This window comes from Eubalaena glacialis, chromosome 4 (genome assembly GCF_028564815.1).
Source record: "Eubalaena glacialis isolate mEubGla1 chromosome 4, mEubGla1.1.hap2.+ XY, whole genome shotgun sequence".
NCBI lineage: Eukaryota > Metazoa > Chordata > Mammalia > Artiodactyla > Balaenidae > Eubalaena > Eubalaena glacialis.
The window spans coordinates 81071052-81090409 of record NC_083719.1 but is presented as its reverse complement, the minus strand read 5'-3'; positions in this window follow the sequence as shown (position 1 = coordinate 81090409).

Sequence of the window (19358 nt, the reverse complement as noted above, 5' to 3'; positions counted from 1 at the left end):
GTTCTGAGGAGGACCCCAGGGTCCACCATGAGGAAGAAGATTTGAGGGGAAAATGGAATAGGCAGTATCTGTATAGATCTGATATTTTCTTCTTAGTGTGCTGATTTTTAAAAAGCAAGGTTTCATTTGAAAAAACAAAGTTCCACTGTGAAAAGTATTTTAAAATGCTTATTTTAAAAGTGCTTGTCTAAATTTCAAGTCTTTTTGCACACAATGTGAATAAATATTATATATGTGACTTGAGTGTGCACATATATTTTATTTCCATAATTCAAACAATGTAATTAAATATAGTATAGTATTTGTAATTAAAATTGTATTTAAAATATAGTATACAAATTAAAATTGTATTTGAAATATGAAATATAGAAAACAGAATACAGTAATATTTTGGTGTGAGAAATATTAATATTATATTTAATTCAGGTCTTCATTTGTAGAGTTTCAATTATATACATTTACTTTTTCTATTCCAAACATCATTTTGCAACAAAAATAGTATTTGTCTATCTGTGATAAGGTTTTGTGGTTGATATACTTATTTCTGTCCCTATTTTTTTTTGGTTTTCTCATTTATGAAGTGTTTGTGATTATTATATACAATTCTTTTAAAAGTAGATATGGTAAATGTTTCAATGTTGCAGCCTCAAGTTTTGCATGTAAATAATGGCAGTTACAGCCACTTTAAACAATTCTTCAGTGTTAATTATATTTATCTCTAGTATTAAGAATCTTGTGCTAATTTGTGGAAAAATAGAAATATTACTAATGTTTCACAATTTTTATATCTATATAAAAAATCTGCCAATAACATTAGCTTTCATTCTTAAAAATCATGGAAAATGTTATTACTGTATATCTCTACTGTCACTATTCTTTAGTTTTCCACAGATACTAGATTTGTTGACCTGTGAAGAGATGAAAATGGGACATACTCCATGAAATTCCCCAAGTAGAAGCCTCTCTCATTTAACTCATCAAAATGTTCTTCCTTAGATAAATTTTTACACATTTACTTTCATACCATTTGGAGGCAAAAGGAGAAACAATTTATTCTCCAGAAACAATGATTTTTATTTTCTATCCCTGGTCCAATTTGTTTCAAGTAGTTCCTCATTTCCACTGAGTCCTGCTTAAAGCAATATGCTCCAAATCAAATTCAGGATATGGCTAATTTCATGATGAAATTAATTTTTGGAAGAAATTTACTGAGAAATAATTTTTCAAGAAAAGAAACAGGAATGTAGATCATATAGGCAAAGATGAGAAAGCAACTGATGGATGGGCTGACTGCTCAGAGACAGAGTCAAGGCTCCTTCAAGGATTGTCTTAGGGACGACCAGAGCACACAGGTATGATTCAGTTATCAGATGGCTCTGGAGAGCAGTTTTCACCTGAAGATGAAGAAGTAAATCTCATGTTCTTAATACAAACAAAAGATCCTAATCTTCTAAGGACTGAGCTACTAAACTAAATAGTACATTCTAGAGAACTACAATAGGAATCAAATTCAGTGGTTTATGGGAGTTAATGTAATCTTTTAAAAAAATACATACATTTTATAGTAAGAACAAACTTTTAGTTCCATTTTATGGTTATATTAAGAAAGAAGCAAAAGTTCTCATTTTCTTTAACAAAATAAATTCAGGAAGATTAGTTTATAGGAGAAAAGGACCAAAAACGGTGAAGGTCAGATCCTGGGGACTCCTTTAGGTACTTTCCTGGCCCAGTGACTTGCTCTGCACACCAGTACACAGTGTGCGTGATTCACCCTGGGATTTCAGCAAAACCACAAATCATTACATGCTGTGCATTTTCATTACCACCCACAAATAGTCCAGACAGAGAATATAAAAGCTACAAAAGATAAAAGGTTGGGACAGAGCATGGAAACAAGTTATCTGCAAAGAAAAGAGTACTCATACCTGCAAGGGAGAAAAAGTAAAATATTTAGGTGACCATTGTGAATGGGAGAAGAAGGTGGTGAAGGAGGTCCTCGAATAATTGTAATAGAAAAGGAATAAAATAAGGAGTAAAAATAGGAAGTCCTAGAAAGAGTTTATTTTAAAAAATCAGTAGAATGAATTTTAATGTATTTTATAATCTCCCCAAATTATTTGTATGTATTAGTATGTATAGCATAATTAGTAATGTTGTATACAATAGAGATTAATATTTAGAGAATAATTGTAGAGTTTGAATTTTGGGGGTGATCTATGCAAAGATATGGACCGATTACATCAACCCTTATGTTTTGGAAGTTAAGGAAAAAGTTCAGGGTTTTCTATATCTTCCTGAGAAACCTATGGGGCAATATGTCCTTCATTATGATTAATTACTCCTAAAGGAAGGATAATTCTCACTAAAAGAAGGATAATATGTTTGCTATAAATATGCATTTTGACAAAGATGAGAGCTCATATTTATTTCTAAAGGTCTTTGTGAAAAACCATTTAGTATTTTAAAATGTAACATTTCTTATTCTAAATTAACAAAAAAATATGTCCACAGAGCAACTGAGAAAAATAACTTTTTATTACCATTTCACACTTTGGCTCACCAATAGTTCTCTCCAGCCTGACAACTCTTCTTATTCACTGGACTTGGTTTATAAAGACTTTTTATTTGTCCAGCAAGTTCATCAAATTATGATGAATTGCTATTAGTTATGATGATTCAAATATATATATATTTGTCATTATGGTTTCCAAGCTTTTTAAAGATGGGATCCCACATATTTTGAGCAAGAGCACTTAATAGTGTTTTATAGAATTTAGAATTGTAAGGACCTTGAAAAAAATGTATAGAAAAAGAAAAGAATTTTGATTCTTCTTACAAAGGATTCACTTTTTTGACACTTGACCAAAAAGTCACTTTTCTGACAAGGAAAATATTCTCTTACACCAAGTAGTTCTAATTTAGGCCTAATCACAAGAAGATTCAGAGCTGTGGGATGAAAAAGGCAGTCATTCTAGAACATCAGTTAAATTTAATTATCACTTTAAAGTCTTACAAACATTTCTGATTATACTTTTTAAGTTCAGATGACTACAAAAGAGCCCTCTTTCAGACGCTGGCAAACCTGTGTCCTAAGCTATATGAGTACGTTAGCATTGTAGAAGATAATATGCAATGTATAATTGCATATTATACAGCCACACTGCATATAATGTAATTAATTGCATTAATTGCATATAATGTAGCCACACTGTGAAAAATAGAAGAAAATGAAATAAGAACAGTGATGGAATTATTAATAATACTCCTGTTAAAGATAAGCCTTTTGTCACTTTAAAGGTAGAATTTAACCTTTTGGGGGCATCTCAGTCACAGAGCAAGCAGTACCTGTTCCACATATGATCTCTAACAGTTTTTTGTGTGAATGAAAATTGTCTTGGAAAGAAAACATTAATATTGCTCTGTATTGCTCCTGAACTGACATCTTCAAATTTCTTTTAAAGAAATTATGATACAGATTGGCTATTACTCAGAATCTCAACGTCTAATTAAATACATTTGCCAACACAGCAGAAGGATGGGAAAGAAATCTAACTTTGGAAGTAAAAAGAAACTGACTCAGTCAGTTTGGGCTGCTGTAACAAAAATAGCAGAGACTGGGTGTCTTAAACAACAAACATTTCTTTCTCACAGTTATGGAGGCTGGGAAATCCAAGATTAAGGCACCAGCTGATCTAATGTCTGGTAAGAGCCCACTTCCTGGCTTGTAGTTATTTACCTTCCAGCTGTTTCCTCACATGGCAAAGAGAGTCATCTCTAATCTCCTTCTCTCCTTTTACAGGAACTAATGCCATCATGGGGGTTCATCCTCATGACCTCACTAAACCTAACCACCTCCCATAGCCTCCATCTTCAAACACAATCACGTTGGGGGATAAGGCTTCAATATACGAATTGGTGGGTTGTTAGGGGCGGGGTGGGGGGGAGGGGAGACAAACACACAGTCCATAACACCGACCAGTTTTCAGAAGATTGAAATCCTTTATTCCTGAAGACCAAGCACGCAATAATTCAACAAAAATAAATTAACCCCTTTTAGACTAAAGAGTCCAAAATTCTCTAAATTCTAGGCAGTTAGGCATGAGAAAGAACTTTAAATATTTAATAATAACAACATTAAAAACCGTTTTTAATAAATTGCATTTATTTAAAAAATGCATTTATTTAGTCCTCTATTGGGTGAGCTTGTAACATTGCCCCTAAGCTAGATCTTATATATGTCATCAATGGCTACCTAGCACTTCAGTGAAAATATATTTCATTCAATAACTTAATCTTCATTGAGTATAAATTGTACAAAAAAGGAGTGCCTTGGAAAGCTCTTCAATGCAAAAAAGATATTACAAAAGAGAAGTATTGTTGAATAGACTTGAAAGAGCTAATGAATCATTCACTGGAAAACTTCACTTGAACAGGAATTACAACACCATTTGAACAATACCTTTTTCACTTATACGTAGGAATTAATTGTAAAGTGAATCTCACCTACTTCCATTAAGTTGTAAAGAAGTATGGTGTGATGCAGTTTACTGATACTTAAGACAACCAAAGAACAGTTTTCACACCTCACTGCTACACATAAATGAGAGGTAAAATGAAATCTAAGACATATAATAGGAACCCTTTAGGCTCTTTGATCACTCATTATGTGGATTTTTTTCCCTACAATATCACATTAGCTTCCCTGCTTTATACACCAGAACTGAAAATGATTCAGATCAGATGTAAATGTTTCAGATGTTATTAGAACTCTGGTAAACTCTTTCAGCTCAAATGATTGAAACAGTACCAGATTTTTCATTTGCACAATCTTCACCAAATCATATTTCCCTGGACAACTGTTATATTTCATTAATTTTTACATTGACTTTAAAATTGTTTATTGAAACAAAAATATATTTTTAATTTTCTTGAAATATTTTTATCTCATAGACTAGTTAAGTATATATTTTTTGGCCACACTGTGTGGCTTGTGGGGTCTTAGTTCCCTGACCAGGGATTGAACTTGGGTCACCTGCAGTGAGAGCTCAGAGTCCTAACCACTGGACTGCCAGGGAATTCCCTAGACTAGTTAAGTATTAATCGTGAAAAGTGAAAACTGGGCAACTCTATGAATATAAATTCTGTACTCTTCCACGTCAGCTTAAGGATTCCCGGATTTCTGATAGGTGGTTCCTAACTCCTTATACACACCCCCCACTTCAAACCTTGCTCCCTATGAGCTCTCTCAAATTTTCTACTGCAGTTTTTGTCCTAAATTTAAAGAAATTAGCAAATTCTGAAAATCATTAGCACTAACAGAAATTCCTTTAGTTTATTGCCTCAAATGGAAAGGTTGAAAGAACATTCATAAAAGGAAGAATTGAGAAATAAATTTAGAAACTTCCTTTATTCATTGATTTTTTTCATTTACTACAATCAACTGCTAAAATGGAGATATCAGACGAACCACATTCCAAAGTAAATTCTACTGTTGGATACAAAAATAACTCTAGAAACTCCTCACTCCCAAAGGGTATTAAAAAGGGAGGAGAATGGAGTCTGAGAGATCGTTTTCAAAAAATATATCTTTAGAGAGAACTGTGAGCCCAGGCCACTGAGGGAAAAGGGAAGAGAGCACTGCCTCCTAGGCAGAATCCAAGAGAAAATGGCTCTCATCCAATTACCTGATTACTTGGAGGACTGAATATGTTTACCTTTCAGGGTGGATAGAGGTGGGCCGGTGTCCGAGTCCTGCCAGAGGAATCTAAGGAGCAAAGTCTGGATGAAGCAACCTGTGGCATCAGACTAAAGGCTGTGGCCTGGGAGTTACTCCATTTTCAGATTTGGCTGAAGCAAAGATGCTTGAGCATTTCCTGTGAATCAGATGCAGGCTACACAGGAGAGAAACAGCATAGAATTGTCTTATATCCTGTGCATGAAGGCTTGTTGGACAGGGAAGGGGTCTGAGAAGGTAAAAGGTAGAAGACCACTGGTTGCCCAGGTTTGTGGACCAAGTCCAGAGTGACCAGCCAAAAGAGAGAGACATTTGCCATGAGTAACCATGGCAACACCAGCATGGGCTATCTCCAAAGAAACTTAGGAAATGGTAAAAAATATGACATCTTCAAAATCCTGCCACATTCCAGGCAGTATGAGACAAGGTCTTTCTTTTCTCACTCCTAACCTGGAAGAATCAGAAAGCAAGGCTAGAAAGTCGATGGAAGGAAAATTAGAAGTCAGCACAAAACCATTTTTCTTACAGAATTAGAGGAGAAAATGACCCAAGCCTTTGTGCAGAAAAACTGCAGTGTGTGAAGGTGGAGCTGAGAAAGATGATTAAAGACTTTAGTAGCAAAGGAAACCCAGAGTTGCAATATGGAGGACAAGAGGAGTGTCTCAAGGAGGAAGGCTGTTCTGTGCAAGAAAAGGTGACATACAGTGAAGACTGAGAAATGCCTCTTTGACTTTCATGAGAGTGGCTTTCATGGCATAGTATAAGTGGGAGTAATTTTAAACTGGAAAATTCATTTATTTTTTGCCACTGGGGACATTTCTATAATAGATGTTCTGGATGTTTTGAAAACTCTGCTAGAAGTTAGAACAACTATTTCTGTCTCTACCACTTCTTTCCTGCATGGCCCTGAGAAGAATCACTTGATTTGTCTACTCTTGTTTCCTAAAAGAAAATAATACTTAACCTCAGAATTTTTTTGAATTGATAAAAGAAGATAATGTGGCACGTGGCTGACTATGTAGTTCAATTTAAAGGTCTTCAAATGAATAAATTTCAATTTGGATTATTTAGATAGGTATTCATACAGGTATACTAAAATTATATACTTATCTAAATAAACCTTTTTTGGTGCCATCCAGTAATATTCAAAGTGATTGATTTTGTTACTGTAAATATCTCAATTTTCTTAAAGAAATATTTTGTAGAAAATGAAAATTAATGCTAAAAATGACAAAGGGTTATGAACACCTAATCCCAGTTAAAACTTAAGCCAGTTACCAAATCTAAGGAAGGATATGATGACAATATGAGTGATGAAAGCTAAATAATATCTAACAGCTAAGATTTAAGTCATAACTTCCTGTTAGAATTTAAGATTTAAATTATTGCTTATTATTATTTAAGATTTAAATTATTGCTTAAATTATTTAAGATTTAAATTGATACTGTACAACATAAAAGTGTCCCAAAACTGGTTTCATGAAAAAGAAAAACACTCTTTAATATAGTTTTTTAATGTCACCTGTGTAAATTATTTCAAAGTTAAGGAAATCTATGAGTTATTGGCATTTTATGGCTAATTAAAATGTTTAAAATGTAATGATATAATGTATAAGCTAATCAACTCAGACATATGTTAGCTTAAAATTAGTCATACCCTACAATTCAACAAAATTGCACAGAATTATCCCTCAGAGAAAATACTGTATTTATCTCCATGAAATTTTTAAATTAAGAGGAACTATTAACTAATAATTGTAGAATAGAACCTGAAAATTACATGCATCTGATTGTCCAAGATGAATGTCCTATCAATAATCACTGGTTTAATATGAGAAGATTATCACTTAAAATATGAATGCACATAAAAAAATATATTTTCAATGATATTGTATTAGGCTATTTTATGCATGCCAGAGGAAAACTCAAGCTACCATTCATCACTTTAATCTACTCAGAAAATAATATCAATATATAATATCATTCTTAAAGAATTTGCCTGATTTTAAGGAATGATTTTCAGTAGGCATTGACCAAGTAATAGTTTATTTTCCTATTAGAATGTAAAAATTCACATGGCAAGAATTTTCCTTTTCTATTTCTAAACAAAAGAGAAACAGGAAAGTACATAATGAAAATAAATTGAATAGCAGACACACACACATATGTGCATTATATATATCTATAAAATGTTCATAGATTCCATTTATGTGTATCAGCACAATACATCTTTAAATTATTTATCATATTTATAGAAAGAGAAATTGCATAAAATAGGGATTTTAGAAAGACTGAAATAGATGTACTGTTTTAAATATCCCATTTGGTATTGTGGTAGCTAACCTCAAGATGGTTCCCAATGACCCACTCTCCTTCTCTCGTGCATAATCTTCTCCCACATCATATCATGGTTGGTCTGTGGTGTCACGAACACAAAATGGCAAAAGTGATGGTATGTCACTTCTCAATTAGGTTATTAAAGACACTGCAGCTTCCCTTTTGTGTGTTCTTTGTTTCCCCACCACCACCACCACTTCTCTCTCTACCTCTTTCCCTCCCTGGAGGGAAGAAAGAGAAAGCAGGTGCCATGTTGCACCATGAAGGGGCCCATGTGCTGAGGAACCAAGACCTCTGCCAACAACCATGGGAGTGAGCTTGAGGGTGAATCCTCCGGCCCCAGTCAAGTCTTTGGATGACTGCAGCCCTGATCAACATCTTGACTGCAAATCCATAAGAGATCCTAAGCTAAAACCACCCAAATTTTTGACAAGCAGAAAGTGTGAAATAATGGATGTTTGTTGTTTAAGATACTGAGTTTGGGGCAATTTGTCATACAACAATGTAAAGATAAGATGATTTGAAGATCATGGATGTAAATGAAGATACAACTCTTGCTTGTGTTTTCTTTTAAATTTAATAAAGTAGTATTTTCCGACCAAAACTTTTATAAACCATACATTTGCTTTCTCACACGTAGCTTTTGTTTGTTTGTTTATTCAGAGGTCAATTTTATCAATATTAGATTCACAAAGTTTTTAGTGGCTTAAAAAAATCTACATATTATGGCCCATTTTATCTATTTATCTCCTGAGATGACATCTGTGCCTTCATAAATGTTGGTCACTGCTTTCCTCCCTTTCATGAAAACTGAGATTTGTTAAATATGTCTATCTAGACTTTTGAGGAGATTCTACACTTGTGAAGCAAGAGTTATTACTTGCATGCAGTAGGAATTATCCACAAGTGGATTCTCCCCTCAGCTTGCTCTCCCTATCAAAGGTTTTTAAACACTGCAATTCACTTACCACCACCTCTCCCCCACCCACACCCCTGCCCTGGCTCACACACACAGGCACACAAACCCCACAAAGTTATGGACACAAATAAGGATCTCCCAGCACAAAACATTCAGTAAGTTTTGCTTTTATACTTTCTGCTATCCAAGAATCATTTAGAAAGTATAACAGTACATACATAGTCATCTATGTTTCTTTCTCCTGTATTTTTTTACATTGCATTTGTATTGCTAAACATCCCTAAATACACCAGCTTCTGCAATATGCTATTTTATTTTTAAAGGTATTTAGTGAAACAGTAGCAGCAAAAGGCCAAAAGTTACCTCTAAGCTAAAGGTCAGATATGACAACACTTGAAAATAAGAAAATGTCCAAATAACAGAAAATCACCCTATGAGACAAGTGACCTTTTCTCAAATGATGACATAATGTGGTTTTTTTGGTGCTAAAACTACAATGCACAAAGCTAGTTGATTAAATGTGTTATACTCAAACTATACTTTGTTGCACTATTTATAACAGCAATAAAAAATGATCCACTTAAAGTTTGTGTGAAATGGAATCTTTCAAATTGATTGTATGTATCTTGTAAAATTTTGTAAATTAAGGAAGCTAACTAATATTTTTCCCCTGGAGGCTGATCTAAAAATATATACACGTATATTTGTTCCTTAGGTGTTACAGAGACCCTATAGCATTGAACTGGGATAAATGACATTTGGATTACTTTAGTCTTAGATTAATCCCTATCACACCAGAAATATGAAGAAACTGGGTAGGGTAGAGATTATACAAAGGAACCCAAAGATGGTCAGCTGCAAAGTGTAAAGGAAGCTGAGAATTTAGTTGTGGCAATTTGTATGTCTGTGTGTATATACATCCCTAGGAAAATAACATGGAGTTTTAAATATAAGTAAGTTTCTGTGAAAAATTCTGTGGTTGCTAGTCTCCACAAATCTGCTCACCTCCCCCAAGTAAAGCACATTCCCCAGTATTTACAGTCTTTTTTGATTCTTAACACTTAAATATGGGTTTGTCCTATGATTTTCTCATAAAGAATATGTGTTAGAAGTGATACAATGTGACCTATGAATCCAATTATCTGATTAAATATTCAGATTGTTCCATCCCATACAACTTTTGTCTGAAAACACGAGAGATCCCCAGGAAAAAGACAGCTCGGCTGAACCCAGTCAAACCACAAAACCATGATATAATATATTTTTGCTTTACGCCATTACATTTTGGAATGATTTGTTAAACAGAAATAGCTGGAATATATTTTTGTTTTGCCTACAAAACTTGGAAAGAGAAATATGTTGACCAGTGACAGGTGAAATACATAGCAGAAAATATTGGATAATCCTTCACTGCAGAATGATAATTAAAGGGCAAATTTAATCCAGACAGAATTTTTGTGACTATTTAAAAATGTGGAACTACAGAAGCCCAGCCTGGCACTTATTTCTAAGACCGCCATAATGTGAGGAAGATCAGGTTAGCTATGTGGAGAAGCTGCATGGAGAAATGCATGGCCAGCCACCAGTAGAAATACATAGATACCCTAAAGTGTTGTAAAATCTAGGACTAGATTGCTTGTGTTGTGGATATACGACAATCTTGAAACATGAACTTGACTAATTTAATGATAGAAGAAGGATTTTTAGTGTGGAAACACTGTTGTGCAGTGGATACAATGTGGATTTTATAATTAGTTGATTTAAGTCCAAATCATAGGTCTGCCACTCACCAGCTGTCGAACATCTAGGTGTCCATTCATACACTCTTCCAGCTATACCCCTTGAGTTCATCCCGTGTTAAACCCTATCCTGAATTATAGCAACAAAAATTTACTTTGTCTCTTTCTGAGTTTTATTTACAAGGAGAGCCTACGATATGCGTTATTTTGTTCCAGGCTTCCTCAACTCAGTATTATATTTGTGAGACTTATCCATTTTGCCCCACAGAGTTGTAGTTAAGTCATTTTTCAAAGTTTTATATATTTATTTATTGAATTCAACTATATATGCACATAATTTATCCATTTTACTGTCAGTGGAAATCTTCATTGTTTCCATTTTTGAACTATTATGAACAATGCTATGATGAACCTTCACAAATATGTCAGATTGTTCATGCACACATGCACTTCTATTGGAACAAAACGTCTGGTAAGAGAATATGTCTATATTAAAAACAGTTAAAAATCAGAAGTAGATTTTTAAAGTGGTGTGCAAATCCAAAACTCCTCAATGATATTTGAAAGATTAAATTGCTCCCTAGCCTTAGCAACATCAAAATTTCTGTCTGACACTTATGTATCAGGTATTTTAATTACTGATCCTAATTTCAAATAAGAATACAGCTCTGAGGGTTAGATGGTACATGATATGTATATGTAACATTACATTTCCTCTCCCATGTTTAAACATTAGTGGCAATGAAGACATGTGGACCACAATGATCAATTACTTCTTCAATCTAAACTTTCTTTGTGTTCTCTGCAATTGCTTCTTTTTTAGAATAAGCCAGGCCTAGAATAATACAGTATCACTTCCAGTCAATACCCATTTGTAACCTTCCTATGGGAGTCCAATGCCAACTCAGTGACTTTGTATAAGTCCATCTTAGAGTAAAATTTTTTGCCAATTGGTAGTGAGTAGAGATCCTTCCCACATTATTGGCTCAGATAAGAAGGAAATATATTCTTCTTGGTCCAACTGTGCATGGCCCTGCTCCCTCATGTCAACTTATTTCATGAACCCAAGGAGCTAGTTTTATAGCTGAAGGCATCTGTCCTAGTATTCTTATCCCTGTCTTTTTGGTGAGCATCTGCTCAACCTACCTTAACTCTGACTCTTCTAAAGCCTCATAGAAGCTATTTATTCCATTCAGAGAACAGGGCTGTGATTCTTGTTCAGTTATCTAGAACCACCCTGAAATGCCATTGACTCTGGCACGAGAATATGTAAATATTCAAATACTGTACTCAGGTCCAAGTCTACTTCTTCCTCCTGTTTATTCCTAAATAAACTATTTTCAGTTCTACCTGTTTTACAGATTTACCCTTTCCTTTTTCACCAGAACTTTACCATCTGTGGGATGTATTGTGGTCACTTTCCAATTGCGATTCAACTCTAGATTTAAGAACTCCCATCAGTGAATCAAGCAAACTATTTTTTGGCATCTGCACATACAGCAGCAGCTAATAGGGAGGTGGAGAGGTAGGGAGATCCACAGAGAGCTCTGTCATTGACCTTGGAGCCAGTGAAGTAAGCTGCTCATATATTTGGCTACATCTCCTGAATTTCTTCTTATCACATGCTATTGAACATAATATTTCCATTTATTAGTCACTTCTGCTGAACTGCACCTTCTCTTTCCTCCTTTGACATTACCCAAGACATGAAAGGCATTTCTGGTCCCAGGATTACCTGTTATCACTAAGTTTTAGGGTAACTTTCCACCAATGCCCTCAGTAACAAGCTGGCAAATTATCTTTCCAAAGGTCTGAAAAGATCCTCTGCATCTTTGGAGATGCTCTACAGTTTTTGAGTTCAAATCCCCAGTGATTTTGCTGAGTACAACATCCAGTTTCTGCCAAAGGCTCCAGTGAGCACATCTACTTACAGACACTACTAAACCAGCTGGCAATCGGGTCAGAAGGTTCAAGTGGCACTTTTAGTGTTTGGTTTTGCTCAGGGCTCCATTCAAATACAGTTTCTTTCTGGTGTCTTTGTGAATTGGGACTAACAGAATCCTTAAGTAGGAAATGTGTTTTCACAAAACCCCAAAAGATCCACCTGTCTTTTGGCCTCCTGTTTGGTAGCAGAGTCAGTAAACACATTTATTTCTCACTGTTTGAAGGGTATCTCTGGTTTCTCCAAGCAGTACAATTCCTCAGAATTTAACACAGTGGACCAGCTGTATAGTTCAGCTGTGTTTATCAGCCAGCCACTACTTGTCAATATGGAAGACTTAAATTCTCCTACATTCCCTCCTCCAAGGGGGCAATTACCATGATATCACAAATGCAAGGAACCAGCTTACTCCTATTGGTTATCAAGTTCAGTGCCACTACACTAAATTATGCTGTGTGCCAGTGAATTGAAATATCCCTGTGGAAAAACCATAAACATATACTCCAAATCATTTCACAAAAATGCAAACAGTGTCATACTGAATTCCAGATAGGTATGAAAAGAAAGGCATTAGCCAAGTCTATTATGGCACACCAATCGTCTTTGGCCAGTTACCCTTCTTGTACAGTCTTTATTATATTGGCTATGGTTTAAGTAAAACCTTATTTTAACTCCAAATGCCTATTGGCATACTCCATGAGTGAGTGAAATTTAATGCTCCCACTTTAATCATTTCCTTAATGAGAACAGTGGTCTCATACTTTTGGAATTCTATATTGCTTAAATTTCCTACAGAAAGTGCTCGGGAAATACAAAGGTTCCCATTCAGCATGTCCAGTTAAAACTACATAGAATCCCTTCCACATGTAATATCAATTCCAATTTCACATTCAAACAAGGCCAACAGAACCTTGGAGCATATTCTCCAGTCACAGTTTCCAATTTGTAGCTTAGTTATAATCTCTATACCCTCCACCGTCTATGTGCCCTCTAGGTTTCATATCTGGAGCTGTAAGAGTGTTCCCCAACTCTGCTGTGGGATCACTGCACACTAGTTATCCCCTCAAATTTCTCACACTACCCCCAGACCACCTTGCCTATGTCTTGGACCCCCTGCTGGGGGTTGGGTGAACTGATTATAATCCTTCTGGCAATCATTTTTACATTCCACTTCTTTACATTCCACTTCTTTATCTGAGAGAGTATATTTAGCACCATGTTCAAGTATTTTCTGTTGCTTATCACAACACTTAAAATAGTATTTAAATTCATATAAGTTTGGCTATATAGAGTGAATTTGATAGGTCACTTTAAGAAGTCTGAGTGTCATTTGGGGGGCCATATTATAGACTGAATATGTGTGTCCTCCCAAAATTTATAATCCTCAATATGATGGTATTTGGAGATAGGGGCTTTGGAGGTAATTAGGTCATGAGGGTGGAGCTCCACAATGGGATTGGTGCCCTTACAAGGAAAGACAGAAGCCATTGCTTCCTCTCTCTCTCTCCACCATGTGAGGATACAAGAAGACAGCCATCTGCAAACCAGGAAGAAAGCTCTTACCAGGAACCTCGATCTTAGACTTTCTAGCCTCCAGAACTGTAAGAAATAAATGTTTGTTGTCTAAGCCACCCAGTGTATGGTAATTTGTTATAGACACCAGAACTAAGACAGCTAGAGTTGGAAGAAATCTCTCTTAAATCCTAAAATTTGATAATGTGTTTTCTATTAGTAATTGGTTTTCCCTTTTTCAATAGCTAGTTAAAATCTCCACCAGGTAAACAGTAACTAGTTACTCAGGCAGAGTAACTAAACAAGCAAATGAGTCACTGCCTCTTGAGTATTTTCTTGGCACTTATTAGCAAGGTTATATAAAAAAAATCCCAAAATTGGTGGGGAAGAGGGAGCTGGCTGTATCACAGCATCTATTATGGTCTGTGTCAACAACACTTATTTAAATGTGTCTCCCTACCATCATATGCCAATTTAGGGTTGACAGCATCTGTGATACTTCTACTTCAGAAGGTGGATTCTAGTTGATACATAGAGATGGAACAGGGCAGTTTCTCCTCTTAGGGTAAGTGTGGAAAACTCCTTTATCTTTACCCACTGGGACAGATTAGTTTTCATACTACCCACATTGGCCTGCTCACAGAAGCTTGCAGCCCCTTGGAATTAGTTGAGAACCCAAATAATCCCTTTAAATCAGCATTATCCAGTATAAGTGATAAGACACCCCTCCACCCCCCTCCCAGTGTTTAATCTGCTGGCAAAAATTAGTCAGTCTTCCACTGTGATTTCTTCACAAAATGGCCTTTATTAAACTACCCTCTGGATTCCATGGTCTGCAGGAAATCAACAGTTATCAGTGATTTACTTTTCCAGTAAGTATGGAGGCTAAAGTGGCCACTGAAGCATGGGAAGGCTTTCAGCAACCAGAAAGTCTGATCTTAATTCATTCTCTACCAATATTCTCATTTTCTCCTTTAAAGGTCTTGTTTTCACCAAAGCTGATATTAACAGCCAGAGAACTGTATTTTTGTTAATTATTCTTCTGCTTCACGTTCTCTCTCTCTCCTACATAGGTAATTTCTTCTGGTCTAAATCTATTTTCTTTAAATTGCATTGGTAAGATTCATACCCTTATTCTGCTGCAAGGCTTTTGCCAATTAATACCAAGGATATAGAGAGAGCCACCCCTGCATCAAATAATCCTGGTGCTTTTCCTCCGCTTCCATTCTTAAAAAATATGCCATAGCCTTAAAGATTTATGGGAGTGAAAGGCAAGGTAGAATTGTCAAAGTTGACTTACACAAATCATAGAGCTCACCTCCACTGGTCTATTTGACTATCCTTACAGAAATACAGCCTGTTTTTATTGCTGTAATTTTACAGTAAGTTTTGATATATAGTGGAGCATGTCCCCTCAGACTCTTCTTCAAGATTATGCTGGTTAATTTTGGTCCTATGCATTCTAATGTATCCTAATATAAATTATAGATTTAGTTTGTAAATTTCTAATAAATTACTTTAGCATTTGGAATAACATTGCGTTGAATCTATAGATCAATTTAGGGTGAATGCATATTTTTACAATATTGAGTTTTCCCATTGATTAACAAGATATTTTCTTTCTTTAAAAGTTTCACACTTTCTTTCAGTTTGTAAAATGAAACATGAATGAGGTTAGCTTATATTTTTCCTTTCATGTAACGTCCTTGTCTAGATTATGCCTGCCGGCCTTACTGAAACGCACACATACACACCACACACACACACACACACACACACACACACACACACACACACACACACTACGTGTTTACTTTTTTCATGCTTCTCTGAAAATTTACAAAGACTGAATTTTCTTGCCCCCAAAATGCATGTCAGCTAAATTTGCAAATTTATTGGATTAAAGTTGTTTATAATACCCCTTTTTGTTTGGTTGTTTAAGGATCCATACTGTTGTTTTACCTTTCCATTCCCCTTTTCATTCACATTCCAGGATGTATCAATTTTATCAGTCTTTCCAAAGAAACAACTTTTGGCTTTGCTGATATTTTTCTGCGGTTTATTGGTTTTCTATGAAAATTTTCTTTTTATCTTTAATACTTCCTTCACTCTTTTGAGCTGATTTGTGCTCTTTTACTGAATTCTTAAGAAGTAAGTTTAAAACATTGGTTTTCAGCTTGTATTCTTTCCTAATGTATGCAGTTAAATTTATAAATTCTTCTAGATTCATAAATTTAGCTGTATCCATTCTGTTCTTTGTTGTAGTCAGCTTAATTTATATATTTTAGTGTACAGTGAAATTCTTTAATTTATGCTTTTATTTTTAAAAAGTATATTCCTTAACTTCTGAACATTTAGTGATTTTGTAGTTATGCTTTATTGATTATTAGTTAATTGCTGTATGGAGAGGGAATATGTTTTATATGATTTCAAGCCTCTGAAATTTGTTGAAACTTCTTTATGCCTAACACATGGTCAATTCTGTAAACTAATTCAAAATGAAAGTGTGTTCTGCAATTACAATGTGTTGTGTACCACATATGTCAATTAGATCAAGGGTATTTATCAGGTTGTATTCTTACTATTTTTTGTCTCTTTATTCTAACAGCTGAAATGAGAGGTATAATAAATATTTAACAATGATTGCTATCTTGTTTATATCTATTTTTAGTTATGTTAATATTTATTTTATATATTTTGAAACTGTAGTAAGTACATACAAATTTATACTAGGAGCTGAAGATATAATATTCCTTAGAAATTGAATCTTGAAGTACCATCTCTTGGTCCCTTTTTCTCCACATCTACTTTGATATTAATATTTATAACAACATTATTTGGGGTAGGGTTTGCATGGCATATCTTTCATTGTTTTTTCCTCCAAACTTTCTGTGTTATATTATAGATGTGTAGAGATATCTTACGGTTGTATTATGCTGCATTTTTGTTTTTACCCAGTGTGATAATTTTGCTTTTATTTGGAAAAGATATTTTTACATTAAAAATTTTTTTAATATTCACATTTAAACTTTCATCTTGTCTCATTTATTCTATACTTTTTATTCTATATTTCTTAATTAATCCTTTATTTCATTCTTTTATTTTTTATTGAAGTAGAGTTGACTTACAATATTATATTAGTTTAAGGAGTACAGCATAGTGACTTGATATTTTAATAGATTATGTTCCACATAAAGTTATTATAAAATACTGGCTATACTCCCTGTGTTTTATATTACATTCTTATAAATTAGTATGTACCTCTTAATCCCCTTCCTCTATCTTGACCATCCCCCCACACCTCTCCTCTGGTAACCACTAGCTTGTTCTCTGTATATCTGAGTCTGTTTCTGTTTTATTGCATTCATTTGTTTGTCTTGTTTTTTCTTTTTTTAGATCCCACATATAACTGAAAACACCATATTTGTCTTTCTTTGACTTATTTCACTAAGCATAGTACCCTCCAGGTCCATCCATGTTGTCCCAAAATGCAAAATTTCATTCTTTTTTAAGGCTGAGTAATATTCCATTGTATATATATCCCACATCTTCTTTATCTATTTATCTGTTGATGGACACTGCCACATCTTAGCTATTATAAACAATGCTGCTATTAACACTGGGGTGTATATATCTTTCTAAATTAGTGATTTTGTTTTCTTCAGATATATACCCAGGAGAATTGCTGGATTGTATAGTAGTTCTATTTTTAATTTTTGAGGACCATCCATACTGCTTTCCATAGTGGCTGTAGCAATTTACATTCTCACCAACAGTGTATGAGGGTTCCCTTTTCTCCACATCTTCCTCAACGCTTGTTATTTGTTGTCTTTTTTCTTTTCATAAATTTATTTATTTATTTATTATTGGCTGCATTGGGTCTTTGTTGCCATGTGCGGGCTTTCTCTAGTTGCAGCGAGTGGGGTGTACTCTTCATTGCAGTGTGCGGGCTTCTCATTGCGGTGGCTTCTCTTGTTGTGGAGCATGGGCTCTAGGCACGTGGGTTTCAGTAGTTGTGGCATGCAGGCTCAGTAGTTGTGGCACACAGGCTTAGTTGCTCCACAGCATGTGGGATCTTCCCGGACCAGGGCTTGAACCCGTGTCCCCTGCATTGGCAGGCGGATTCTTAACCACCACACCACTAGGGAAGTCCTTATTTGTTGTCTTAATAGTGGTAACCATTCTGACAAATGTAAGGTGCTATATCTCATTGTGGTTTTGATTTGCATTTCCCTGATGATTAGTGACGTTGAGCATCTTTTCATGTGCCATTTGTATGTCTTCTTTGGAAAAGTGCCTATTCAGCTCCTCTACCCATTTTTTAATCAGGTTATTTGTTTTTCTGATAGAGTTTTATGAGTTCCTTTTATTTTTTGGTTATTAACCCCTTATCAGACATATCATTTGCATATCTTCTCCCATTCAGTAGATTCCTTTTTTGATTTTGCTGATGGTTTCCTTTGCTATGCAAAAGCTTTTAAGCTTAAGTTTGATAAGGTCCCATTTGTTTATTTTTGCCTCTGTTTCCCCTTGCCTCAGGAGATATATCCAGAAAAATGTTGCTAAAAACTTTATTAAAGACCATCCTGCCTATGTTTTCTTCTAGTAATTTTATGGTTTCAGGTCTTACCTTAAGGTGTTTAATCCATTTTGAGTTTATTTGTATAGGGTATGAAAAAATGTTCTAATATCATTCTTTTACATGTAGCTGTCCAGTTCCCCAGCATCACTTATTGAAGAAACTGTCTTTTCCCCATTGTATATTTTTGCCTTCTTTGTCATGGATTAACACGTACATTAGCATATGTACATGTGCTTATTTCTAGGATCTCTATTCTGTTCCAGTTATCTATGTGTCTGTTTTTATGCCAGTAACATAGTGTTTTGATTAATGTAGCTTTGTAGTATAATCTGAAGTCAGGGACTGTGATACCTCTAACTTTGTTCTTTTTTCTCGAAATTGCTTTGGCTATTCTGGGTCTTTTGTGGTTCCATACAAATTTTAAGATTATTTGTTCTATCTCTGTGAAAAACGCTATGGGTATTTTGATAAGAATTGCATTAAATCTGTAGATTGCTTTAGGTACTATGGACATTTTAACAATATAATTCTTCCAATCCATGCAAACAAGATAACTTTCAATTTCTTTATATCATCTTGAACATCCTTCATCA